The 26,936-nt window shown below is 39.7% G+C and overlaps 1 protein-coding gene across 4 annotated transcripts in view; it reads left to right on the top strand.

Moving 5' to 3' along the window:
- Positions 1–286: 286 nt before the first annotated feature.
- RASGRP3 (RAS guanyl releasing protein 3) overlaps positions 287–26,936 on the top strand; it is a 110,391-nt gene continuing 83,741 nt past the window's right edge. For 3 of the 4 annotated variants that reach the window (XM_043918267.1, XM_043918260.1, XM_043918261.1), the window contains exon 1: positions 287–551. The gene's annotated coding sequence lies outside the window, so the exon portion shown is untranslated. Of the gene's footprint in view, positions 552–3,024; positions 3,181–26,936 lie in introns of all 4 variants that reach the window. The other variant, XM_043918265.1, reaches the window with a different exon arrangement.

Genomic DNA, 26,936 nt, shown 5'->3' with positions numbered 1-26,936 from the left:
AATGACAGCTGACAGCTAAACGGAGGTTATAGGAAATCAAAGAAAATGTTTGCTATGGTGCAACACACCAATGCTGAATTTTCCTTAAATTGTTTATTGGTGCTCACTTGGAAGACACACACACACACACACACACACCCCTAAGACTGCTTTTTGAAATCAAATGTATTTCCTGCCTTTTCTTTCCTCTGGACTCTTACCACCAGCCTATTTATAGCCCAGGAAAGGAAAAAGCACCGCTGGAGGCAGGAAAACTAAGTTCAGAAAGAATAGGAGGAAGTGTGCCTGCCATTTAGCCAAACAACCTTTAATTCATTGAGCTCAAAGCTTAGCGGCTTCGCTGTGGTCGTGAGGCGTAAACAGCTTGCAAATTAGAATTTTTTTCTCTCCCCACGTTTGAATTGGATTTGGGCAATGGCGATGAAGGCAGCATTTCAGAAGAGAGAACAGGAATCTCTAGGTGTTTAGACACGTGGAAGAGGAACCGTGAGGGGTTGGTGAAGCAGAAAGGAGAGGATGAGCTTGAAATGATTCCGCGCCTGCGAATTAAGGTAAGTGTTCTTTTCAAGAGAGTCTGCTGTTGTGCCTACATGCATCTCATGTGCTATGGAGATTAGCCCTAGATGGTGTGTATAATTTGAAGGCAGAGTCTCTTGAAGAGCTCATGAGCTTTGCTTTTATCGCGGAAGAAATGCGGAAATTTCCTTCAGCCTTAGTTGTGACATCTTCAGTTTTTAACAATAATATTTTTAAGTAGTTGTTTCTTTAAAATAGTTCTGTCTCCACTAAGTTTTCTTTGGTTTCTTTGTCACCAGAGGATTACATAATATAAATAATTTCATTGAAGATCATTTTTGAAAAATCATTTCTTGATATTTGTCTGTTTTTCTATCCTTTTCAAAGTACTGATTAATATTCCACATACCAATTTTTGAATCAATACTGGTTTAGAATACACTGCATAGAGAGGCCCTCAAGCAAAAGTGGTCATTTTAGAAAAGTTATTTTAACTAAAATTTAAATTTTGTATAACATTCAGTGAAGATTGAATTTTTTTAATGCAAGGGTTTTTCTAAACATGCATTTTCAGACTAAGGAAAACCCTCTAGAAGCATTAAAAAAAAAAAAAAACAAAACCCAGCACTTAACAGCTCCAGTGATAGAAACTGTTCACAATAATTACTTGCATTTAAATTATTATTTCCAAATATTCATTCAACATATATTTTCTGACTGACCTGAAAAATTGTTCCTGGGTTTGGAAGTGGAAAGGTCAAAAGGGAATGGATTATATCCAAGAGCAGCTGATGCTGCCCACAAAAACTTGGAAAGCTCCTAGGGACATTCCAACTCTTTTAACATTTTTTTGCCATCACACAAGTACATTTGTTTAGATGATCCACCGTATTTGCATCCCCCACTGATTATATTCACATTTGTGTCCTGGAAAAACTTGATTAATGTTTCTATGATGTCAAACAAAGGAATAAGGTTCTGGTGGTTTATTGAAAAGGAAAAGCAGAAGGAAATGTGTTGCTGTTATTTTGGTTTATCCCCGTTTGAGATTGGTATGTTTAGAATCTGTCCTAAGAAGATAGCAAAACTGGAAGCCAGAAAAGCTGAGCCAGCCAGATTGAGACTAATGCAGGAGGCCAAGGCTGAGTTTTGTCTCGATGTGGATTTTATTGCCTGTTCTCCTTCCTGGAATAATTTAAGGGTTATTTTCTTCTGATTAGAAAATTATAATTCATTCCATGGTAATAGCAAAGTATAATATCCTTGAGTAGAAAGAGCAATATTTCTTAAAGCTAGGTAGTAAAAAATAGAGGGAAATAAAATTAATCTGGACAAATATGATGAGCCTGAAGAAACAGAACAAAGTCTTAGCCCTTGTTTCCAGGACACTCTAATTCTGCAAAGTCCTGAATTCAGTGCTGAATCCATTTTATTATTTCCACAAAATAAAACCTAAGGTAACCTAATTAATTGCCATCCCATGTGGGTCTAGTGATAGAAACACCACTTACAGTGATTCTGATTTCTCTGTGTATATTGAACTTTTTCCCCTTGCAATTTCAAAACAACATTCTCATTTGACATATTCGTATGTTTACCTTATGAGAATAAAATTGTTATAAACACTATTGAAGGCTTAAATAATAAACAAAACTATGAGCTATGTATTTTATTCTAAGAATATGTATCTTTCCCAATTTTAAAAGTTTTGTTTTGGGTCATTAGTTTCTGGATGCCCATAGATGCTTATAAATGTATCCATGAAGTACCAGTTATTTAAAATAGATTTCTTGGGAATTGCTTAATAGTTTGACAGTTTTCTTGATGTATTCTCAAGTTCCTGAGGTTATAGTACATTATTGTTGCTTTTGTTTACTCACTAAGTTGTGTCCCTCTGCGACCACATGGACTGTAGCCTAAAAACTCTGTTCCTGGGATTTCCCGGACAAGAATACTGGAGTGGGTTGCCATTTCCTTCTCCAGCGGATCTTCCCTACCCGGGGATTGAACTCGAATCTCCTGCATTGCAGGCAGATTCTTTACTGCTGAGACACCACGGAAGCCCATAGTACATTACTAGAGTTAGCTGATTTTGAAACAAACACACAAAAGCCAACTTTTTTAGCTTCTCTATTAATTAAACAGCCATTTATTTCTTGGCTTCCAGCATAACTCCTACAACCACTATGTGTTTACAGGTTACATAGTATAGCCACCACTTGATACTCATTGAAATATAAATGAGATCAGATTGCTGAAGAGATAGAGTGAAGTTTTAAGAAATGTAGATTTCACATTGTAATTCACAACTTGTAGGATGTATTGAAGGAGGATGCTGGAAGAAGCGTCCCACCGCCAGGCAGCCATACCCACCTGGCCTGATGCTGTGGGAGCAGGGGGAGCTGCAAATTGATTTTCATGGGTCTATGAGCACCTTAAATCCAGATTAGTGACCTCTGGAGGCTCTTTTTCTCCTATACTCTTATCCCTTCATATCCTATATTACAGATCAGCAGTAGCACCACCAAAGCATATTTATTAAGTTCTTCTACTTATAATCTCTACCTTTGATAAACTCAACATTAACTTGGAGAGCTGGAATTATACAGAACACAAGGCATCCTATATGTGGGACCAAATGAATGATGTGGATAATGATTACAGGTAAGGAAGTTCTCATCCTGGCAGGCTTCCTGAAGGGGAGAGGTTGAACTGAGCCTTGAAGGGCAGATCTGATGGGTATGGCCAGAGATAAAAGCCTCCAAGATAAGAATGGAACTGTGTGCGTGGGAAGAGATAGGAAAGTACTTGGGTTGCCAAATGAAATATAGGATTCCCACTGAAATGTGAATTTCAGATAAACAACATATACCTTTCCTAGTAAGAGTATGTGCATGAAGTCTGTTGCATGAGATATACAAAATATATTTGTTGTGGATCTGATTCACATTTAACTGGGAGTCCTGTGTTTTTTATTTCCTAAATCTGGTCATCCTACCAGGGAACTCTGTGTCCACCAGCTTGATAGAAACAGAAGCAATGCACATATGGAAAAAGTGAAAAGTGTCTGGAGGAGATTGAGGTCAGACTGTGGTGGGACCATAATGCTAGACTAAGGAATTTAGAATCTAATTTGAAGACACTGAGGAGACACTGAGGGTTTTGAAATGGGAAATGACATCAATAAGATCTGGTCATTCAAGGCAGGACCTGCTGGGGCAAAGAGAGCAGCTTACCGAGGTCTGGACGCTGGTGACAAAAGAGAGAAAGAAACCAGTCAGATGAAGACATGTTAGAGAACAAATCCACGTGTCTTGTAAACTAATTGGGTATGGATCAGGGAGGAGAGGAAGTGTTAGAAAGGATATTATGTTTAATTTAGAGTCTATTCAGAGAAATAGTCAGAGATAGCAGCAGGTCAGGGAATTGGTGAGGGAGGATTAAATTTGAGGCAATGATGGGATAATCAGGTAGAAATAGTTAAGTGGACACTGGAAATGGGAAATAGCTTAGGAGAAAGGTAAAGGCTGGAAATAATGACAACGCCAACACTGATGGGGATTTTCTTTATGCCAAGCTTTTTTTTTTTTTTTAATATGCATTCTCTATGTAATGCTCACAACTACTTATGAGCAGATTCCATTGCTAGCCAGACTGTACAAATGAGAAAACTGAGGCTCAGAGAGGTTAAGTGACTTGTCCACGATTGCCTGGTTAGAGACAGAAAATGGAACCCAGCCGTCCATATGCTCAAAGCCATGTTCCCCCTCATTCCCATGGAGAATGTTGAGTATCTTCTGTGGATTCGCTTCCTCCATCTACAAAGACCTAAAGGCACAATTGTTCATGCTGTAACCCAGATCTTCTTCTTTTTGAAGAATTTATGGACTTATTTTAATTGGAGGAGAGTCACTTCACAGCACTGTGGTGGCCCCTGCCACACATCAACGCGGATTAACCAGACGCCTGGTCTTCTTACCTCACTGTGGTAGCCCTCAGAATTCTCCACCTTTCGGTTAATCTGTCTGAGGAAAAGGGAACAGTTTATACACAGAGAATTTCCCATTTATTTATTTGTATATTTATTGCCCAAATTGTTTTTCCCTTCAGTGCCTTGTTTTTAGATTTTTCCTCGGTTATTTGGTGAAATAAAAATGACCATGACGAGAAAACAGGCCGAAGGGTGTTAAACTCCTCTCCCTGTCTCTGGCTGCCCTCTAGTGGCAGAACCAGCTAACAACGCTTAGCTGAGGTCTGGGAACCTTGGCTCCTTAGGAAACCGAGTCAGAGTCAGCAGAAACATCTGTGGGCTCCTAAAAGGTTTGGAGGCTAGTGGTGCTAAGAGATTCTGGAAATGGATTTCATAGAGTTACTTACACCCTTCCAGCTGGCTGGCTTGAAGGGTATCCCGTTCTGGATTTATTAAACTTGGTAATCATTAAAGGTATTTCAGTTGTTTATCCTGTTAGGAAGGTAAAAGCTTAAAGTCTCTCAGCGGTGTCTGACTCTTTGAGACCCCGTTGACTGTAGCCTGCGAGGCTCATCTGTCCATGGCATTCCCCAGGCCAGAATACTGCAGTGGGTAGCCATCCCTTTTCCAGAGGATCTTCCCAACGCAGGGATCCAACCAGGGTCTCCTGCATTGCAGGCAGATTCTTTACCATCTGAGCCACCATGAAGTTTGGTTATGAAATTTTTAATACACACTTGTGCCTTGATTGTTAAGAAAATTTCCTAGACCTTTTATTCTAAATGTTTATTTAAAAATACACCATATATTTTCTATTAAAATATAGTCTTTTAGGAATGTATCCTAAGGAAATATTCATATATTGAGACAAAAATGTATGTAAAAGAAAGTTTGTCTATTTGAAACAGAAAAAATTTTGGAAAATATACAACGTTAGGGATTTGCCAAATAATAGTCCACAATATGAAATTACAAATAGCCATTAAATTACATTAAAATATTTAATGGCAATGGTAACTGTTTGTAGTAAATGTATATGTGAAAAAGAAAAGACAAAAATGTTATATTCGTGGCATGATCCCATTTTCTTACAAATTATAAATGTATATATGAAAAAGAAGAACTAAAAATTCATATATTAAAATGTCAGCAATAAGAATCTCTGGCCAGTGGGGGTAACGGTGATTTTTATTTTCTGCTTTCTCTCTGGGATAAGCATGTATTACTTTTATAATCAGGTATGAAAACCAATGTGTTTTGATACAGTGGAGAACTAAGTCCCGATGCTCTAATTTCTTGCTTTCATGACTGATGATCAGGTTTGTGCTAATTCAGCCCCATTTAGGCTTCTCTGCCCAGTAAGAAGCTGCATCCTGTTTGTGACACCATAATTCATTGCAATGGAAAAGATTATGATGCACTAGTCTGGTCTATGACTTCACTGTATTCATTGGCAACAGGAAACAAAGACAGACACTTGTTTTTTTTCATAATTGTTTTAGCAATAATTGACAATTGGAGGAAATGAATGGCAGAAAACAATTATGGGCAGACAAGACGGTCAGCAAATCAGACTGGGAAATGCAATGGAGCCTGTCTTAGTTCTGTTCTTGCAACAATTTCAGAACATTACAAAGATATTATTGTTTTGTTTTCAACCTACTTCTGAAATCACTATTGTTTTTAGTAGCAGTTACACAACTCTTTGCTGGCAGCAATGACCCCCAGTGTGTTTTAAATTCAGTAATTTGTAATCCCACGTCAGGGACTTGGGACTGAATTTTTTATCTATGTTAATATCAGGATCAGTGTGAACTTCTTAATATGCACCATGTGTTCAGTTGTAGTACTCCTATGACAACAACTAGCCCCCTGTTGCCCATATACAGGATCTTAAAAGCTTTATTTTCCAGTAAATCAAAAAAAATCAAATTCATGTTTCTATTTTCTGTGAAAAGATCACTTGTCTTTCTTTTAGCAGCAATGGTTAGGGAAACAACAAAAAGTCAAAACAAATGAATTCATGATTCACTGTCTTGTTTCCATGCTGTGAAATGAGTACGATTCACAGTGACTGAGATGAAAATGGATGTATTATCAACTGGGAAAGAGCTTAAGTAAGACAGGTATTACATACACTGCAGTGACATTTATCTCAACCAGTGGCTTGCGTGGCTAGACATGACTTAACTGTCCTGTTAGGTATTATTAAATGTTTGGATGAAAAAATTAAACATGAAGGATCTGCTTTAACCTTTACTCCTGGTCATATTCTACTATGATTAGTCTGATTTGGAGTAAAATTCTGCAGCAGCTCTGACTTCCAGTCTGAAAGACCAATTATTGGTCATGTGACTTAATGAGGACACCTCTAAACCAAATACTGTCCACTAGAAATATAAAGTGAGCCACATGTGTGGGCCACATGTGTCAGTTTATATATTCTAGTGGCCACATTAAGAATTTAAATAGAGTCAGGTAAAAATTAATTTTAAGAATCTCATTTGTTGAACCCATTATATCCAAAACAGTATCATTTCAACTTGCAATCAATATAAAAGATTAGTAACGAGAATCTTACCTTCATCTTCTTTGGTACCAAGTCTTTGAAATCCAGGGTGTATTTTATGCTTGCTACACGTCTCTGTTCAGATGGGCCTTATTTCATGTGCTCAGTGGCTTCCGGTGCCTTTGTGGCTACTGTATGTAGTGGGCAGTGCAGATCTCAACAGCAGAGCTACCACGGCTTCATAAATGGCGTGTGAATTTTGGACTGTGAGATTCCGCTGTCTGTTCAGGACTCATGGTCTTTTCCATTCTGATGCACTCATTAGGCCAATCTTACATGTACCAGCTAAAACTGAATAACTGAAAAGCAAGCAAAGGATTGAAAGTTTCTGAGTTTTGTCCTCTTAGAACAATCCAACTATTTGTTGCATCAGCTGGAATGCTGCCTAACTATGGATTCCTCAATTGAGAATAAGGGTAAGAGGTTTTAAAAAAAACTCTCAGACTTTGAAATCTGGATTATGTGATTATAAGAAACTTTATTTTATCATGATGTTTCCAAGTGAATTTAGGAATGTGAAGAGATGACATTACACAGCTTAAAATAAACTTCTGGAAAGCATTATAGATATTCTGTTAATAATGTGTACAACAGTACAAAGAAAGAAATCTTTAGCAGTTCTCATAGGCACACATACACAAATTTCTACTATTGTGACAATTTCTGATGTCTTTTCTGCATTCTGCATTGTCTTATTTGAAGGGGAGGAAGTATGCTTAAATAATCTTGTATAGCTACTATGCCCTGGGGACTCTCATGCCAGTCAGCTGGAGTGATAAAGATAGCTCTGTGTGCTAAGTATGGAGATGCAAAAATAGAACTGATGGAAGTGGATAAAACTAAAAGACATTGTAGTTTCTTAAGCCCCCGCCAACGCCAACAGCAGAGACCTGGAAACAAGGGCTTCTGAAGTCCTGGCAAGGAGTCACAGTCAACGAAACAATCATATTTTAGGTTCATTGCTTATTCCATGAAGGTTTGGTTATGGAGCTAGATTTAAAACAATCAGAAAATTCTAAAATCACAATAAAAGTTAAAGACATTTAAAATAGAAATAGTAACCATCCATTGCATAATATATAAATCAGAAGTGTTTCAAAAGTGTGTTTTTTAAGAATGTTCTTGGTTCCCTGAATTGACTTTCCATTTTCCCCAAAGAAACAAAGTTATAAAGTGATTGGTATGTGCACCTAAAATATCATATGCTTACAGTGAAATCATTACAATGTATTTAGAATGTACTACATTGAATTATTGTGCTTTAATTATGATTTATTATAAGGATGCATTATTCCAATGCATTTACAATGAAATATAATCATTAACATTTCTACATTAATACATTATACCATATAACACTATGTTGATAATTATATTAATACATTAGTAATATATTAATAATTAACCCAAACAGGGCTTTCCAGGCACTAGTGGTAAAGAACCCGCCTGTCAATGCAAGAGACATAAGAGATGTAGGTTCGATCCCTCGGTCAGGAAGATCCCCTGGAGAAGGACATGGCAGCCCACTCCAGTGTTCTTGCCTGGAGAATCCCATGGACAGAGGAACCTGCTGGGCTACAGTCAGTAGGGTTGCAAAGAGCCAGGCATGACTAAAGCAACTTAGCATGCAAACAGAAAAATAGTATATTGAATCAATTTACAGTCTCCATCTACCCAAAGCAAAAGCACTGATGGAGGATCTAGGAAGTGCCAGGTGCCCTATCAGGTACCAGGACAAGCATAAAAGATAAATTGTGTTTATTTTGTCATTGTCAGTAGGACAGCAGCTTCACTAGAGAAGAATGAGGAAATAGATGGAATTCTTTCCTACGGAGACAGCCTTGTTATCTGCGTTAGTCCTAGGTGGAGAAGACCTTTTCATTTCTGTGTCTAATTTTAACTTCTTAACTTTGGATTTGCCTTTTTTTTTTTTTTTCCGTCCTTAGGACCAAGTACCTCTCTTCGGGGTGTAGCCACAATTAGGAGCTTTTTTGGTTCCCATATAGGGCGTGATTTTCCTAAGTCACATTTGGCAGAGAGGTAGAAGAGATGAAGGTGAGAGAAGGGCTGTGGTGAAAGAGAACACGGGGACACATAAGAAAGAGAGTTCGCCCAACTGGCTCGGTTCTCCTTGCGGGGTGGGGGCGGGGGGAAGGCAGGGCACAGGGGAACCAGGATTTGGATCATTCTGTGAATTTTCCTCTGCAGCTTCCAGAAGGGGAAAAGGAGGGGTGGAGGCCTGTGCAACTGACCTTTTTTTGCGCGTAGAGCATACTTTCCAAGTCAGGGTTTTGTACCTCGGTGAGCGCCGTAAACTGTTGGATTCTGTAGGACTGCCATTGCTTCTGCTCATCACTAGCAAATGAGAAGCAGGTGCAAGGTCAGGGATTAACTGGCCTTTAGGCGAAGTCAGGAAGTCTGGGATGAGTGGGGCTACTGACTGAGCTCACAAACCAGCAAGAGAATTCAGGGAAGTACAGGTGGGCTGAGATTACCCCGTTCCTCCCTTCCCCACCACTGCTTCTGTGTTTGCTCCTTTTCCCCTTATTTAAAGACTCACTCCAGCGGGCTTCCCTGGCAGTCCAGCGGTTAAGACTTAAGACTTCACCTTCCGACACAGGGTGCAGGCTTGATCCCTGGTCGGGGAGCTAAGATCTCACATGCCTAGGGGCCAAGAAACCGAAACATAAACAACAGAGCAATATTGTAACTAATTCAATAAAGACTTTTAAAATGGTCCACATAAAAAAAAAAAGTCTTTAAAAAAGTGGGGAGGGGGACTCACTTGAGCTGATTTCCTTTCCTCAGAGTCTCCTATCTACAGGGGATTTATTGCAAGACACCTCTGAGGTACCTCACGTCCTTTATGTAAAATGGCATAGAGTTTGCTTTTGATGTAAACATCCTATACTTTATATCAACACCTCTAGATCTTGTAATACCTAATACAGTGGGAGCGCTGTGGAAGTAGTTATTGGTTTGTGGCAAATTCAAGTTTTGCTTTTTGGAACCTTCTGAAAAAGTTTTTTTGAACCCACAGATACAGTGTAACTGACTGACTATAATCTGTCTTGGGGGTTGTTGTGACTTTATTGAATTGACATTTGTTAAGTAGAACCACAGGTGTAGGATGGTAAGCAAAACACAAGACCATAAGAGAAACTGAAATAGGTTTATCCTGAAGATGTACATGGCAGGCCTGAAGGGAGAGGTCAAGAAAGGGGGCAGGCCCAGGACCTGGGGCACAAGCTTTTATTAGGGTGGAGTGTGTGGGTGGAACGCTTTGAGGTTCCTGAGCTAAGCTCAATCCAAAGCCCAAAGGCAGGATTTTGGTAAGTTCCTCGGTGGGTCTTAACTAAGTGATATGGGGGAAGGCTCTTGGAGTTTGGGGAGACTGTTGATCACGGGGGTTATTGGGGAAGTCATATGGGCTTCCCTGATAGTTCAGTTGGTAAAGAATCTTCCTGCAATGCAGGAGACCCTGGTTCAATTCCTGGGTCGGGAAGATCTGCTGGAGAAGGGATAGGCTGTCCACTCCAGTATTCTTGGACTTCCCTTGTGGCTCAGCTGGTAAAGAATCCACCTGCAATACAGGAGACCTGGGTTTGATCCTTGGGTTGGGAAGATCCCCTGGAGAAGGGAAAGGCTACCCACTCCAGTATTCTGGCCTGGAGAATTCCAAGGATGGTATAGTCCATGGGGTCACAAAGAGATGGACACGACTGAGCGACTTTCACACTTACCAGGAAGCTATATTTCCCGGTGGCTCTTTTGGCTGTTTTCTAGGGCACACCCTTGCGTGAGGGGGTAGTGTGAATTTAAGGCACCCTGCAGGCCTTTTTAGCCAAACAAAATGGATGCCAAGGCAGCAATACCATGGAGCAGCTTAGGTGAGCACTTGGCAGAGGACAACACACTGTCTGGGATCTTAGCCAAGTTACAATGAATAGAAATACATTCAAAATAAGCTGTATTGGTTATAAGAAAAAAAGTGTACCCCATAGAAGCACAAGAAATGAAGCTGGGGCTGTTGGGGAGCCTCCACCCAGAAACCAGCTGGCCAGGGGCCGGGGACCCGACAGGAGAGCTTAATGGTTCCGAACCTCCAGTCCCCCTGGGGGGTTCTGCTTCTCTCTGCCTCTGTCTCTGTCTCCCTCTCCCCCTCTCTCTGTCTCTTTCCAGCTTTCCCTGTCTCACCATGCATAGAGAGAAAGAGGATGTCCATCTGTGGGAATGTCCTTTGAATGTTCAAGCACTGGTACTTCTAAATTCCAGACTCTCTTGTAAAAAATCTGATTATCCGACTGGCCTATACTTGCCTCAGGTGTCAATACGTTGTCTGGTCATTAATGGCCTTGGGAGTGGAGGTCACTAGGCTAATCCTGCGGATGGGGGCAGTTTTCAGCAGAAAGGGGCTTGTGCTGGGATGCCCCAAAGCTGTTACACACTTGGCATTGAGGTGTGGGGGCTCTTGATTTTTTTTGACCTCTATCTCTCAGGCCCTGATCAGTGTGCCTCCTAATTTTCCATGAAATTGCCATGTATCTTCCCTCTCTGTAGACTTTGCTATGCTGACCTGGCCAGCTAGGGTTCTGCCGCCCCTCTCCTTTCTCCCAATCCAAAGCCTCTGTCTATTTCCAGATGCTGCACAGAATCGCTCTCCTTGATAAACCCATCGCCAGCCTTCTGTGACCTCGCCCACTTTCAAATACTGTAACACACTGTCTGTTGTCTAATATATTTAATCACATGATGTTTGGTGGTATTTCTTTCACTTAATCAGCTGTTATTTGACTCTATAGTTAACTTTCCAGGAATTTCTTCTCTCTTCAACCTATTTCTGAATTCCTTGAGGTATAAGCCATGTTTTTTTTGCTTTTCAAAAACTCCCTCTGGAGTAGGTCAGTGTTCACAGAAGCATTATTCACAATAGCCAACGAATGGAACCCAAGAGTCCACCAATAGATGAATGGATAAACATATATTGGTATAAACATTTGATGGACTATTCTTCAGCCATAGGAAGGAATCAAGTTCTGGTATATACCGCAATGTGGATGTATGTTGAAAAAAATTATGCTAAGTGAAATAATCCAGACACAAAAGGAGAAATATAATTTCACTTAGGTTAAATATCTTGAATAGGCAAATCTTAAAGACAGAAAGAGGTTGTTGGAGGCTGGAGACAGGAATGAGTGGAGAATTATTCCTTAATGGTCATAGAGTTTCTAATCAGGGTGGTAAAATATTTCTGGAAATAATGGTGGTGGTTGTACAACGTTGTGTGACAAATCCTACTGAACTGTAAACGTAAAAGTGGTTAGGGTCAGAGTAGCAATTTTTTGTTCCATATATCTTACCACTATTTAAAAATAATAACAATTCAATATACTGAAATCAAAGAGTTGTATGGTATGTGAATTATGTCTCAATAAAGCTATTTTTTAATAATACCCTCTGGGAACCAGATACTATGTATAATAAGTGAGCACTTAAGTAATACTTGTATCATTTGTTGTGAGTCAACATGACATTATCATTTGTAATGAGATTCATTAAGACACAAATTTACATGTGATAGACAGCAGGTGTATTTCCTCACTTATGTATACACCAGATATAACACGATTGCTCTGTACTTGGTGCTAAGGTAGGTGTTGAGACACATGTCAAGTGCTGTCCAGGTATGATTTGAGATCCTAAATTCTGTCAATCATTTTTACCTTTTGTGGAGTACCTGCTATAACGGATTACACACCAATATATGAATTTTATGTTTGGTGACAGAAAGAATAAAAATATTAACAAAGTATATAGTAATAGAATTTCCACTCATACATATGTATTTTTCTGCCACCAACCAAATATATATATTTTTTACCATCTCTAGGGATTCATTCTTTAGGGCTAAGACATTGTTTTCCAAATATCTGCTTTTAAGACACAATATATTATAGAAGAAGTTGATTTGTGAACTAGGTTCCATTCTCTGGTCATTTAATAAAGCTTGTGTGGTTTCAGTCTCAGAAAGAAAAAAAAGACGTATTAGACTATTGTTGGTAAGATGAAACATTGTGCAGCCATGGGAAAAGTCTTGTTGTAGAGGAATGTTTGATGACATTGGAATCTAAGAATATTGAATGATGTTGGAAATATTTATGATACTTAAAGAGGCAGACTAAAAAACTATCAGTTCAGTTCAATTGCTTAGTTATGTCCGACTCTTTATGACCCCATGGACTGCAGCACGCCAGGCTTCCCTGTCCATCACCAACTCCCAGAACTTACTCAATCTCATGTCCATTGAGTCAGTGATGCCATCCAATCATCTCATCCTCTGTTGTCCCCTTCTCCTCCTGCCTTCAATCTTTGCCAGCTTCAGGGTCTTTTCAAATGAGTCAGCTCTTCACATCAGGTGGCCACGGTATGGAAGCTTCTGTTTCAGCATCAGTTCGTCCAATGAACACCCAGGACTGATCTCCTTTAGAATGGATTGGTTGGATCTCCTTGCAGTCCAAGGGACTCTCAAGAGTCTTCTCCAACACCACAGTTCAAAAGCATCCATTCTTCGGCACTCAGCTTTCTTTGTGGTCCAACTCTCACATCCATATATGACTACTGAAAAAACCATAGCTTTGACTAGACGGACTTTTGTTGGCAAATAATGTCTCTGCTTTTTAATATGCTATCTAGGTTGGTCATAACTTTTTTTCCAAGGAGCAAGCATCTTTCAATTTCATGGCTGCAGTCACCATCTGCAGTGATTTTGAAGCCCCCCCCCCAAAATAAAGTCTCACTATTTCCATTGTTTCCCCATCTGTTTGCCATGAAGTGATGGGACTGGATGCCATGATCTTAGTTTTCTGAATGTTGAGTTTTAAGTCAGCTTTTTCACTCTCCTCTTTCACTTTCACTAAGAGGGTCTTTAGTTCTTTGCTTTCTGCCATAAGTGTGGTTTCATCTGTATATCTGAGGTTATTGCTATTTCTCCCAGCAATCTTGATTTCAGCTTGTGCTTCATCCAGCCCAGCATTTTTCATGATATACTCGGCATATAAGTTATATAAGCAGGGTGACAATATACAGCCTTGATGTACTCCTTTCCTGATTTGGAACCAGTCTGTTGTTCCATGTCCAGTTCTAACTGTTGCTTCCTGACCTGCATACAGATTTCTCAGGAGTCAGGTCAGGTGGTCTGGTATTCCCATCTCTTTCAGAATTTTCCACAGTTTATTGTGATCCACCCAGTCAAAGGCTTTGGCATAGTCAATAAAGCAGAAGTAGATGTTTTTCTGGAACTCTCTTGCCTTTTCCATGCTCTAGCAGATGTTGGCAATTTGATCTCTGGTTCCTCTGCGTTTTCTAAATCCAGCTTGAACATCTGGAAGTTCACGGTTCACGTACTGTTGAAGCTTGGCTTGAAGAGTTTTGAGCATTACTTTTCCTGTTGTAAATTTTCTAAAACACAGGAAAGGTATTTATTAGTTGCCTGTCTCGATGTAAGAAGTCACTCCTTAACCAAGTCCCTAAAGGGTGGGTTGCAATCAGGCATCCGGTGGGGCTCCAGTCATCCAAAGACTTGATGGGAACTTGAAGACCTACTTTTGAGGCAGGTCATGCCCATGGCTGAAAAGTTGGTATTTACTGTTGGCTGGGACCCTCAGGTCCTCTCCTGTGGGGTTTCTCTGTGGACTGCTTGAATATCTTCGTGACATGGCATCTGACTTCTGAGTGAGAAATCCTTGACTAAGGTGAAAGCTGATATGCTTTTTATGACCTTGCCTTGGTCATGACACACCACCATGGCTCTTGTGTCCAGTAGTTATGCAGGGCCAGCCCTGAGTCAGGGTCAGCAAGGACTGCAAAGGGCATGTGAGGATCACTGGGGATCATCGGCAGGTGACTGCAAATACACACTGAAATAAAAGTTTTAAGGATGGTTAGAATGGATCTTATTTTGGGGGGGAGCTTTACTTTAAAAAAATTTTATGGTGAACATACACGAGTTTTGGAATCACACACATCCAAAGCAACACACGTTATTTTTTCAAAACCATAACTAGTCCAGTGAAGACAAGCTCATCCCTGATACCTTGGTATGAAGTTGGATTATCTACGCTTTTCTTTCTCTGACATAATCCTGTAACTAAGGAAAGGGACATCTATATGGAAAGAGGAGTAGTTTTGAAATATGGGGCACACACCTGGGAAGATGTGGCCAAAGTAGAGAGCCTGGGGTAAGCATAGCAGTATAGGGGCCCCAGAATCAGAGAGACATCAAAAAGGGTTAAGAATATTATGAAGAGTGACAAATGTGTTGAAAAAACCTTGAGCTTTCAGGTAAAGGTGGGTTTAACATACACTTTTACTTACCTCTGCTTCCTTCTGAGAGCCTATTAAGGCAAGATCAAAGCATTTGGGTTTTTTAAAGTCACAAATACACTATGACAATATTTTGGAAGCTAGAAAGCAGATGGTGACTAATTCAATAGTGGAAACCAGAAAACCAACCCAATTTGCCCTGGTGGTGGTGGCGATTTTAGTTGCTAAACTAAACAGCCCCGGGGACTGTAACCCACCAGGCTCCTCTGCCATGGGATTTCCCAGGCAACAATACTGGAGTGGGTTGCCATTTCCTTTTCCAAGGAATTTGTGCTGGAGAACTCTTCAAAGACTTGAGAATTAGTGGCACCAACTACTGTTAAAACTGTCGGTGAAAGTGAGACCAAAGGGAGGGAGCCTGGTTGAAAATCTTCCGAGAAAGCAGTTAGATTCCCAGGTCCTCTCCCCTGCTTTACACGGTACCATGATACTGGAGGTTTAGTCTCTCAACAGGATAAAGCATAGGTGTTTAGACTGTGGGACCCTGGTCTTTGGATGAGGTCCAGCTGCAGGTAGACACATTCTAGTTAAAACCAGAGAATTATTTAAAAGTTGAAACCCAGCCCTCTTCTCCCACTTGACTCCCAGAACACAGTTGGCAAAGCAGAAAATATGATTGCTAATAGGTTCTGGGTTTTATATCTTAAGACTTGGCCAAAGAAAAAGAATGTTCTGGCTCCCTGTCTGAAAAATATGGGGAAGGGACCCATTAGGTTAGGGAATCATCTGCCTGAATCAGGTGCTTACCCCTGACACACTCCAATTTGGCCAAAGGGAGAGAGGTGCTATGACTGGTCCAGTTAGGATCACATGCCCATCCCTGGACCAGTGAACCTTGCTCAAAAGATCAAGGAAGTTTGGAAGATCAGAGGGCCAGATGGGCTTATTGTTGAAGAGGGTGATAGAGAATGGGCATATTAGAGAGACAGTGTCCTAGATGACAACTAAAACTTCTTAGCCTCCTCTGTAGGAGGTGACGTCATATAAGCAAAGGACCACAGCTTAAAATTCCTAAGTGAGAAATGAGTACACTTTACATTTCTACCATACATTATGGGTTTTCAAAGTACTTTTTCCCTATATTTATTTCCTTTGCTTTCCTGTATTTATTTTCTTTGCTTTCCAGAAAAATCTGTGAGACAGATATTGCTATTCCCACTTTCTTGATAATCAAGGGGGACTCATCATGGTAAATGTGGTGGACTCACTCACTATAACTAGATGAAGGCAGAGCTGGTGTGAGAAATCCTGTCTTTTGATTCTTGAGCAATTTATTTTTTAGCACCGCAGCAATCAGTCCAACATCACAAACTCCTAGATGACTGAGCAGGGAAGGACATTTGGAGGTGCTATGTACAGGCAATAAACTGCAAGACTGTCCACAGTCTCCTATCGTCTGACCCACAATTCCCCTGCACATCAACCCCAATAAGTGTAAAATCAACAGTCTGGGAGAGTACAGCCAAACGCACACAGCTTGAAGGAGCCACATGTCCTCCTTTTTGAACAAGACTAAAGAATTAAATTCTGGGGAGAATTTTCCATCTGTTTTCCAGATAAGATTGATTAAAACCGAGTTTCACAGATTCCATGAAAGGATGGATGAGCTATCCCTTCTGGCCTGGTTAAGTTTAGTTCACACTCCTCTGCAGAGTTCCAGCTCCACCACACAAAGAAGGCCACTTCTTTCCCTTCAGACCTCCTAAGGAGAAAAGGAGTGGAGGTCCCAGATGTGAGCCCCACCCTGCACTGAGCACCTTGCTTTAAGTAGGAATGGTGGCGCTTTTGCTGCAGACCAGCTGGGTACCAGACAACCTCACATGCATTTCATTTACCGTTTTGATGAGGTAAGAGCAGGGAGGTGTATTTCTCTTTGCCAGTTCTTGTCTCCCTTCCAGTTCACTCACGCTCTTTCCTCCTGATCTAGTTTTTTCGGTTCCCTTTGTTATTTTTAGTGTAAAGAACCTTCATTCAGTGACTTTTAAGACTTCAGAAAAATAGTTAAAAGAAGCTGAGCTGGGGAGCACTGTCTGATCCTCTTATCTCTGTGTATAAACTCAGCCCTGAATTTTCATTGGAAGGACTGATGCTAAAGCTGAAACTCCAATACTTCGGCCACCTCATGCGAAGAACTGACATTGGAAAAGACCCTGATGCTGGGAAAGATTAAAGGCAGGAGGAGAAGGGGACGACAGAGGATGAGATGGTTGGATGGCATCACCGACTCAGTGGACATGAGTTTGAGTAAGTTCCGGGAGTTGGTGATGGACAGGGAGGCCTGGCGTGCTACGGTCAATGGGGTCGCAAAGAGTCAGACAGGACTGAGCGACTAAACAACAACAGTCCCTTATTTTTGGTTGTTTCCCTTTTATTGTTGTTATTACAAGTGTTGTGTTGAACTTGTCTTATGTCTAGAGAGAGCAGGAGACTTCCCTGTAGCTCAAACGGTAAAGAATCTGCCTGCAAGGCAGGAGACCAGGGTTCGATCCCTGGGTTGGGAAGTTCCTCTGGAGGAGGGAATGGCAATCCACTCCAGTATTCTTGCCTGGAGAATTCTATGGACAGAGAAGCCTGGCAGGCTATTATAGTTCATGGGGTCGCAAAGAGTCTGACATGACTGAGTGACTAACACAGTATGTCTACCCTTGTGCATTTATTGAATATTTTTATAGGATAAAACTCTGAAGTGCAATGCATTATTTCCAACCCACATAGCCACGCTTTGAGTTGGGTATAATCATTTCCCTTTTACAATTGAGTAATCTTACACAGGTCTTCCTCTGCCTACAATGGAGTTATGTCCCAGTAAGCCCAATATAAACTGAGAATATCACAAATGGAAAATGGATTTAATACACTGCACCTACTGAACATCATAGTTTAGCCTAGCCTAACTTAAACGTGCTGAGACCACTTGCATTAACCTATAGTTAGACAAAATCATTTAACACAAAGCCTATTTTATACCCAAGTGTTGAGTGTTTCATGTAGTTGATTGAATAGTGTACAGAAAGTGAAAAATTAATGGTTGTAGAAGTTCAGAATGGTGTTAAGTGTATGGGTTATTTCCTCTTGTGATCTCTCAGCTGACTGGGAGTTGCAGCTCGCCCCAGCAGCTCAGCATCACTAGAGAGTATCAGAGTGCATACTGCTAGCCTGTTCAGTCTCTAAGTTTTATCCAACTCTCTGAGACCCCATGAACTGCAGCACACCATGCTTCCCTGCCCTTCATTATCTCCCAGAGTTGGCTCAAACTCACGTCCATCGAGTCGATGATGCCATCCAACTATCTCATCCTTTGTTACCCCCTTCTCCTGTCCTCAGTCTTTCCCAGCATCAGAGCCTTTTCCAGTGAGTCGGCTCTTTGCATCACGTGGCCAAAGTATTGGAGTTTCAGCTTCAGCATCAGTCCTTCCAATGAATATTCAAGGTTGCTTTCCTTTAGGATTGAGTGGTTTGATATCCTTGCAGTCCAAGGGACTCTCAAGAGTCTTTTCCAATACCACAGCTCAAAAGCATCAGTTCTTCAGCACTCAGCATTCTTTATGGTGCAACTCTCACATCCATACATGACTACTGGAAAAACTATAGCTTTGACTATGTGGACCTTTGTCAGCAAAGTAATGTCTCTGCTTTTTAATATGCTGTCTAGGTTGGTCATAGTTTTTCTTCCAAGGAGCAAGTGTCTTTTAATTTCATGGCTGCAGTCACCATCCACAGTAATTTTGGAGCTCAAGAAAATGAAATCTGACACTGTTTCTACTTTTTCCCCATCTACTTGCCAAGAAGTGATGGAACCAGATGCCATGATCTTAGTGTTTTGAATGTTGAGTTTTAAGCTAGCTTTTTCACTCTCCTTTTTCACCTCATCAAGAGGCTGTTTAGTTCCTTTTCACTTTCTGCCATAAGGTCAAAACTCAGAATTCAAAGTATGATTTCTACTGAATAGCTTTCACAACACCATAAAGTCAAAAATTTGCAAGTCAAGCCATCATAAATCAGGGGGCACTTGTACTTGAAGGGTTAAGTGACTTATTCATCTAGTGAGTAACTGATTAGGGAATGAGAATCCTGATTATACAGTTCTCCAACATGCCAAAATCCTCACCACTCACTGTACTGCCTCTCCTCCTAGTTTGGAAAATGGCTAAAAAAGAAAAAAGTTATTAATGTTGGAATTGTCAGGAGGAAAACTGGGGATTTTCAGCTAATAGTAGTCCTATGGAATTAGATTGCAGGGGACATATTTCAGGGAACTTAGAGTTTCACTTGGCTCCTCTGCTGAGGACACTAATGTCAGAGGTGAGGGGCTATTTTTAGTAGGTTACTTTTAAACACTCCTGGGGGGGTTGTGAAATAACCTGTCTTTCACAGGCAGTTAGAAATTGCTTGCCTACATTTTTGTTCTGAAGGAAAGTACACAGACCATCTAGGCCAGTAAGTTGGGTCCAAAATTGGACTCATGTTTATTTTACTTAATAAATGTGTTCTTGAATAATATGAGTTGAATTTTGGTTGGTCGAATGCCATTTTTAATGAACCAGGGCACACACATTTCTTGTAATCCTGCAATGAGTGGCTTTCTAAAACAAAGAATGCTTTGGTAATGTGAACAATTTTCCTTTAATTCATGTTGAATAGAACTTTTTTTTTTTTTCCTTTCCTTTGGGCAAGGAACTCTATGCTCAAATGCTGGTATCTGAAATTGTGTTGGCTGGTATAGCCATATTAGTTAATGGTCATGTGAAATATATATGCTATTAAAATACAAACTAACATAGTCCAAACTTTCACTCCCAAATCCCAAACCAAATGACATGGTGAAACTATATAATTTAGAAGAGGTGGTTTGTGATAAACATCTAATGCCAGAAAGAGTGTAGTTGTAGACCTGGGGTGCTCCTACTGTTACATTTGCATTGTGGGCCCCATCCCTCCCTAACTGAGATGGCATGTGGAAGAGCTGGCCCTTCAGTTACTAAGGCCACAGTCCAGAAAATAAGATAGAAATAAGTGAGGATGCTCCTGACCCTTTTCCACCCAGCACTAATTTCTAGTCCAACATTAGCATTTTTGTTCTTCCTAATGTACCAGTTCATTTTTGCTCATAAATTTAAAAAAATCAATCAGCAAGAGATTCTGCAACTGAAATGGGCTTTAGAGTTCATGGAATTTTTGGTGTATGCAGATAATAAGGGTTGAAGTGAAGTGAAAGTCATTCAGTCGTGTCTGACTCTGTGGCCCCTTGGACTGTAGCCTGCCAGCCTCCTCTGTCCATGGAATTCTCCAGACAAGAACACTGGAGTGGGTAGCCATTCCCTTCTCTAGGGGATCTTCGCAACCCAGGGATCAAACTGGGGTCTTCTGCATTGCACTCCAATACTTTGACCACCTGATGCAAAGAACTGACTCATTGGAAAAGACCCTGATGCTGGGAAAGATTGAAGGCAGGAGGAGAAGGGGACGACAGAGGATGAGATGGTAGGATGGCATCACCTACACAATGGACATGAGTTTGAGCGAGCTCCGAGAGTTGGTGATGGACAGGGAAGCGTGGCGTGCTGCAGTCCACGGGTTCTCAAAGAGTCGAACAAGGCTGAATGACTGAACTGAACTGAACTGCATTGCAGGTGGATTCTTTACCAGCTAAGCTATCCAGGGAAGCGAGAGAAATAGATTCTAACTCTTAACTTTGGCCAATTTTAGTGATTTGGCTTAATATGCTTTGGTTTTTTAAAAATGTTATTATTCTACATGAAAATCAAGCAAAATATTCAATACAAATGATTTAGTTAATATGCCTGGTAGGGCAGGATTCTGCAAATGAATGATCTTGATCCGCTAAGTTTACATTTATCAGTCTTTTAAAGGCCTTGACCCTTGCATTGCTTTCCGTTTAGTCTTGGGAAAATAAATGCGAGTTCAGAGTAAAATGAATAACTTTGAAATCCCAATAATTCCAGTTTTGGAGATCTATACTTTGGAAATAAAAGCACCAGAAACTAAGACGTATGTGCTAGAACGTTTAGTGTAGCATTGTTTATAGAGACAAAACACTAGGAGCATCTTTAGTGTTCAGCAATAAGGTAAATAAACTATATAACTACAATATGAAGGGGTACAAAACTATTAAGAAAATAAATCTATGTTACTGATAGTGAAACCAGTGTATGTAACCATGATACACTGTGATGGGGGAAAATCAAATTACAGATTATTTTTTAATGGAAAAATAGAGCCCTATGTGTGTATGTATGCATGAGATGCATTTCTCCTAGGTGTGTGTCATCTCAGTGAAAGAGAGGAGTTCTACAATAACATATTTATTTTTTTGTAGTATTTACCTTACATATATCTTTGTATTTATCTATGATGAGCATTATTGCTTTTTAAGTTTAAATATGTTATAAATTAACAAATTCACACAGGCATCTGTTTTTCTTACAGTGTAAAAGGAAACAAGAGCATTCTTCCAAGTGATAAGGTAGTTTTCCTGACCATTAGAATGTATATTTTTAAAAAGGGTTTATAAGCATTCAAATACCTATTGAAGCCTCACCACTTAGGATGCTACTTTCAGCTATTTTAACCTATGCTCTCCTGCAATGATTGCTCACTACCATGTGTTTATTTCCACTAGCCAAGACACTTTGGCTGACTTTCTTACTTCCTATGGTTGTATTTAGGAAACAGCACCCGCCTCTCAGCTCTGACCCTTCCCCTGTACTTGCCTCTCAGTTTGAGAGTTTACCACAATATAAATGGATCTACTGCCTTTTACTAATAAGAATGGCAATCACCAAGAAAAGCCCCAAGAACAAACACTCCTTATTTAATTAAAATATGAAGGAAAACTGGAACCGTTCCTACCACTTTTTTCTGTGCTTTCTTAGTTGACCCCCTGTGATCTGCAAATAAGAAAATCCTATAGCAAGAATGTTAGATCCTCATTCCGCAGCAGGTTCCCACTCTTGTGGTTGCCTTTTTGTTTTTCCAGGAAGTCAGAGAAAGGAATATCTTATCCAAAGGCATTCTACACACAAAGGGTATAAGTGAGCCTGAGATGCAGTTGAAAGTTTCAGCAAAGAGAGTTCAAGTAAACCATGGCGATATTTGATCAAGTGTATGATAAATGGAAATGAGGTTAGAAGCTCAGGCCTCACAGATTTAGAACCTACAGGTGGTGATGGTTGGATTAAAGCTTGAGCAAATAGTTTGGCACTAAAGACTGGAAAATAGGACTTGTAGTCAGCCAGCTGGGTTTGGGTAATATGGTAAAGAGCAGAAGTGATTTAAGTAGAACATTGACACTGGTTAGAATTATGTATAATTTTGAGCAAATGGATTTGGTGTCAAAATAGTATGGCTAATGTATAGTATCACCATGGTGTAAAAATGCATTCATTCATTCATTCATTCATTCAGAAAGTGTCCACTGACCATCATCTTCCAGCCCAGGCCAGTGGGCTGTGGTGTGAACCCAGGACAGCTTAGCAGACTTAGAGAAGTCCAGCAAGAGCAAAACAATGAGAGAATAGGGAGAAGTGGGTCCGAGGGGTCCTATAGTTTGCATGTAAGAATAAGAGGATTTGGAGTTTCTATGCTTTTCTTGTGATTCCTAGGAAGATCAAATTGTGCTCCACTTCATGCATTTGGCTATCACATCACAAGAAAAAAAAATAAATTTGAATAATTTCTTTGCCTCATTTATCCCTGAATCAGCTTTGTGTTTTATACTTTGATAAAACAATGATGCTGATACAAATAAGAAGGAAACCATAAATCTGAAAAAAACTGCCCTTCTATTATTTTCTGCACACCAAATGATTCTCAGGAAAATGCACAGAGACAGCCTTGGGGATTTTTTAATTTATATTTATTTGTTTACTTATTTTTTACTCAAAGCAACTTTTTTCAAGAACTAAAAGAATTCTGGAAACTGCAGTGGCATTTTAGAAGATTTAAAGTTAATTTTATCATTAATCTGTGGTATATAGTGATGAGATCTTCAAAGATTGATGAAATTTGCTGTCAAGTCAGGGTTTTGAAAGAAGACTGTTAGTGGGGGAAGTTATTATATAAGCAGTTATGCTAAGTAAGGTGTTTTGTGCCATGAATACTTAATTTTCCTTCCTGTTTTTTTTTTTTTAAACTGAATATAGCTTAGCCAGCATGCTCTAAGAAGCTACACTGAGAGGTCTGAGAAGCTTAGATGGAGGGGAAAATGTTGCCATTAAGATAAATTTAAATGAATTAGATTGAGTAAATGCAACTCTAGTAATATGTAATGTGTTTTTAAAAAGTAAATGAAATTTTATAAAAAAGGGGAAAAAAGAGAAGAGATTGGCAGGAAAAAGAGATACTGAAAGTGGAAGGCTATTTTTAATCTGGACTGATTTGTACAGAAATTTGGGAGTTCCTCCTGGGATGGTGCATAAAAGGGGGGTTGCAGAGGATGGGATTTGAGGGCACCTTCTTCTGAGGCCTCCTCTGCTAGAGACTGTCCTTATTCATTCTCCTCTTCATTTTTCTACAGCCTGTCTCCAGTTTATGAATGGCTAGATTCCAAAGGTTCAGTTGTGAATCAGTTATTGGGAACTCAAGATATTTTTAACCCATAGAAGTATTATGCACAGAAGCGATGGTTTTTTGAAATATTTCTTTTAGTTATTTGGATGTGCTAGGTCTTAGCTGTGGCTCTCTGGGACTTCACTGCCACATATGGGATCTAGTTCCCTGACCAGGGGTTGAACCCGGGCCCCCTGTGCTGGTAGCATGGAATCTTAGCCACTGGGAAGTCCTAGGAGCAATGTTATAAATGCCATTCAGTCTACCAGACCACGTCATGACCACTGAACCACTATCACTGGCTGAAATAGAACACGTTTGCAATGGACAAGAGTGATGCCAATGATTAGATCTTAAAGTGCCATGCAGTTTACTTGGCTATTACGCTTGAGGATAAGCAGGGTAAGCTAGAAAAGGACAGGCAAGTCTCTGAAAAGTTCTCTGATTGCCAAAACATTTTGTGGGGTAAATGTGCAGGGTTTGGAGTCAGACAGTCGCATTCAAAATGTCTCTTTCTTTGCTGCTTCCTAGCTGTGGGCAGGCTAGATAATCTTGTTAAAGGTCCTCTGGGGATAATAGCATCTCCATAGAGCATTGCTGTGAGAATTAAAGGAACATTTAAAAAATAAATAAATAAATAAAGGAACATTTTAAGCAGATGATAATTTGTTATAAACTATTAACAATATATTAATATAGTACATTATAATATTAATAGATGCTGACTGTTATGATAAATAATTGTTGTTATTCCTTACATATGGCTTTCTACATGTTCCACTTTTCTCCTGGAGGTGTTACAAACCTTGAAGGTAGAGATTTTCGTTTTTGATGAATTCATTTTTGATGAATCCCTAAATGCAATGTACATTGAACACAAGACATTTTATTTTCTCATTTATTGACAATGGTTTACTTAGTTCAAGGGCTTTGGAGGTTAAAAACTCTACTCTGATTCTTCACAATTTTTGTTCTTTCTGTAACTGGCGTGTAGCTTGCATGGTTCTTACAACTGATTGTGATTATGTATTTGGCTCACACATGGGGAAAAAAAGGGAAGAACAAGAAGATGAAGATCCCCTATGATTCTTAGACAAATGGTGGAAGAAAAAAAAGGAGAGAAAGGGCCCCCAAAGTATATGTATCTGAGAAAGCAGTGACCAGGTAGAATTTACTGAACTCAAGAAATAGAAGAGCAACACTGCATTTGAGGCTCCCTGAAAACAAGGTGGGGCGGGGATGCAGCTCGCTTTGGTACCCCAAGTTGGCCAGCAGGTGGCGTGGCACCAGCCTGGAGCAGCTGGCGTGGAGTCTGGCACAAGCAGATGGATGGTTGGGCAGCTTCAGGAGGGAGCGCTGGCCGGGCTGAGGGGAGTCAGGGGCGTGGTGCTGGTGGTTCCTGCTCTCTGATCATGTGTACATGGGATGGGTACCATTTGGGAATTTCTGCTTGTGGGAATGCCTCTACTAGGCACAAGGGCCCATCAGGATGTCTCTGAGAAACTGAACCCAAGGTACTCAAGCCAGGCCATGTTTCTCCCCTCTTCCTTCATCCTTTGAACCTGGTAGTTCCACCACTTCCAGTGACTTGCTGGCAGTTATTGCATCCAGGACCACCAGTTTGGAGAATCAAGACTTAGTTGGGAGGAAGTGGCTGGCTTTGTTAATGGATGGTGAGGCTTTCCTGCTCTGGGTCCTTTCTTCTTAATCATGTTTCTCATCAAAGGCTTTCTCTTCTTCATGTAGATGATTAAAATACTTCAGTATGTTTATAAGCCTAGTATACTTTTTCTTATATAAGAAAGATCTCATTTGAAAATGAACAACTGCTACATATTTATCATGGAAACACTAGAAAAGAGCTGATAAGCATAAAGAAGGGGGAAACACTGGATGTGACCTCAACTCCCAAAGATAACTGCTTTTAAAAATTTGGTGTCAAAAGTGTCAATTTTCTACATGCTCACATATTTTCTTAGAAAAATGAAATCACACTGAATAAATTGTTTTGTAATTTGTGTTTTTCACTTAATCTATACCAAATAGTTTTCCACATTAACATATTTCAACATTATTTCATAATGACTCCATAGTGCTACATCTTATGAATGTGTTGTAATTTATTCCACTACTTTTGGCACATAGATTGTTTCAAATTTTTCACTAGTAGGAACAATGTTGTGCAAAACCCTTATATATGAGTATCTATATTATATTTTGGGGATATATCTCTAAACACAAACTGAAGAATTATAAAGTATACATATTTTTAAAAACTTTTGCTACATATCACAAAATTATCTTCCTCAAACGTTGTAGCAATTTATATTCTTGCCAGTAGAGTATGAAGGTGCCATTTTCCAAACCTCCTGCCAACATTGGAAAGTATCAATAATCCATCTTTGTCAAGTTTTTAGAAAATAAATGGTATCCTATTATTGTTTAGCTTATATTCATTTTTAGGAAACAGTATTTTTCAGATATGTATTGGTCATTTATATTTCTTCCCTTGTGGACCATTTGTAATATCCTTTGCCTTTTTGTTAACTATAAATGCTATTCATGTGTTAAGGCTCTTAGCCCTTTAATGTACAGGTTTCACTTTTTAATCTCATTTTGTCATTTCTGATTTAATTTTGGTTATGGTGGGGTTATTTCTGACATTTGCAAATTTTACATTTTATTCATTTAAATAGTACAATTTTTTTATGATTTCTGCTTTTCTGATCATAGAATAATTTTCTTGATAAACATATTTAACCATGATTTAAATGATTTTTAAGATTATAAAAACAATTACATCATTTTCTCCAAGTGTGTGGTTTTATTCTCATGTTTCACTCTTTGGTCCACTAGGCATTTACTTTGTGTATGATGTGAGGTAATAATTACATCTTTATTTTTCCTAATAATTAACTATTCAACCAGTTA

This window comes from Cervus elaphus, chromosome 11 (genome assembly GCF_910594005.1).
Source record: "Cervus elaphus chromosome 11, mCerEla1.1, whole genome shotgun sequence".
Classification (NCBI taxonomy): Eukaryota; Metazoa; Chordata; class Mammalia; order Artiodactyla; family Cervidae; genus Cervus; species Cervus elaphus.
Note: the sequence above shows the minus strand (reverse complement) of the source record. Positions and strands in the feature narration are given on the sequence as shown.